The following is a 2,106-nucleotide window of genomic DNA, read 5'->3' as shown; positions in this document are numbered from 1 at the left end:
AGGAAAAGTTCTGATGAGATAAAAGAATCTCATCTCCCCTACCAGCATGCTCCTGGAGACACAGAGAACATAGTTGTGGGAAGGGATATTCAAATGTCTGTGGGAAATCATGGGATTCCAAGGACAATTCTGGAAGTTCATTTGGGATAAAAGTCTTCCTTTGAAGTATTCCACAAACTTGGGTTGTAATAACCAAAAGATACTAAGATAGAGCCATGGTACATATGCTATGGTAGACAGTGCTCAGTTTTTATGTAATATCAGCAAAAAAGTAGCACAGAATTGTATCAAGCCACACAATCTCAGAAGTAAAGAGACTATAGAACTCACATCATCCAATCTGTACATGAACAAGAATCTGATCTATGATATCCCAGACAAGGGGTCATTCAACTATCACTTAAAGACCACTCCCCCTCAATGATGGAGAGTTCACTAGCCCTATCCAAGACAGCTTTGGGGCAGCTCTCATTGTAAGGGAATTTTCCTTAGATTGAGCTAAAAATCTACATCTCTGTAACTTGTGTCCATTGCTTCTAATTCTGCCCTCTGGGGTCAAGCAAAGAACTTGATTAAATGGCATAATGAAACTGGCAATAACAGACTAACTTGCATAAGAGTATATCTCCCACATCCACAAATATTCACAAATTTTATACCGGATAGGAAAGATGCTGGCAAATAATTCCAAGACTATGTCACAAACAGTGCATTTTAAGGGAAAAAATGAGTGGCTAACTATGGGACAGCTATAGTGATAGAGCACAGGCCCTGGAGTCAGGAGGGCCTGAGTTCAAATCTGGCCTCCGACACCTATTAGCTATGTGACCCTGGGTAAGTCACTTAACCCTGATTGCCTCCAAAAATAATAATGGTAATAATACATAGTAGACTTCTGGCCAAGATGGCCACCTGCAACAGGAAGCAGGGCTTCTGCCTGGCTCCTACATACCTATTCCAGCAATACCCTGAAGTTCACACACATATAATATCATTGCCAGCTCAGCGTAACTTCTTAGTACAACCAAAGACAGACAATAACACTGCCTGAAAACTAAAATAGAATAAACAGAAATTAGTGACTCCATGAAACAGCAAGGAATACCAGAACAAACTCAAAAGATTGCCATATCTTGATATAATTGCTTATATTGATATTTGATTGACATAATTGACTGTATTGATATCTAATATTATTGACAAATTGGTATGTGATATAAAAAAATCTGGAAAACAGGTCAAAGAAAGATAATTCAAGAATCACTAGACTCCCTTAAAACTACAGCTTTAAAAAATCTTAGGCCCTATATTTCAAGAAATCATGAGTGAAAACTACCTCTAACTCTTAGAATAAGAGGGCAAAGTGCAGATAGAAATAATACGTCAATCATGTCCTTTAAAAAGAGAAAGAAAAAAAAAAAGAAAAGTTCCAGGAATATCATATCCAAAATCTAGAGCTCTGACATCAAAGGAAAACATTCTGCAAGCAACAGAAAGAAGCAGTTCAAGTACTGAGGAACCAATCAGGATCACACAAGAATTAGCAGCTTCTATTAAAAATAAGGGGAAAATCTTGGAATATAGTACAATATTCTAAAAGGCAACTATATAATCCTCCTACAAAGAATGACTCATCCTGAAAAGTTTGATGCAACGCTACAGGGAAGGGAATTGACCTTTAATGGAAAAGAAGATTTACAAGCATTATTGATGAAAATTCCAGAGCTGAGTAGAAACTTTGAAATATAAGCATGAGTTAAATGGTTAGATGTCACAGAGTAAGTGGCAATACCTTAGCCCACTAGGACCTCTTCCATCCTTCTCAAGGAGAATGCTAACCTTCTATCCTTTCATACAATACACATAAGAGTTAAGAGAAACTTTAAAAGACAAATGTATTTGAGCAATAAGAAGGGCTTTTAGGATGACATAATGCTAATATTCTAATGGGGGAGAAGAAACAAGTGTCTCTTTAGAACCTCAATATCTTCAAAGGGTACTGAGGGACTTACATAAGAAAAAGGGTGGATTGGTTCTGTTCTTGGGTTTCAAAGAGGAGAAAGAAAAGGAACTGGTACAGGAGGAATACATTAATTCAGAAAGAAG

General features: G+C 37.2%; 1 pseudogene; it reads right to left on the bottom strand.

The window, feature by feature from the left end:
• Positions 1-1,752: 1,752 nt before the first annotated feature.
• Positions 1,753-1,861, bottom strand: LOC144454690 (U6atac minor spliceosomal RNA; annotated as a pseudogene).
• Between the last annotated feature and the right edge of the window lie 245 nt (positions 1,862-2,106).

Source organism: Phascolarctos cinereus, unplaced genomic scaffold, assembly GCF_003287225.1.
Source record: "Phascolarctos cinereus isolate Bilbo 61053 unplaced genomic scaffold, phaCin_HiC Scaffold_726;HRSCAF=1367, whole genome shotgun sequence".
Lineage (NCBI taxonomy): Eukaryota > Metazoa > Chordata > Mammalia > Diprotodontia > Phascolarctidae > Phascolarctos > Phascolarctos cinereus.
The sequence above is the reverse complement of the archived record's forward strand: the minus strand, read 5'-3'. Positions and strand labels throughout refer to the sequence as shown.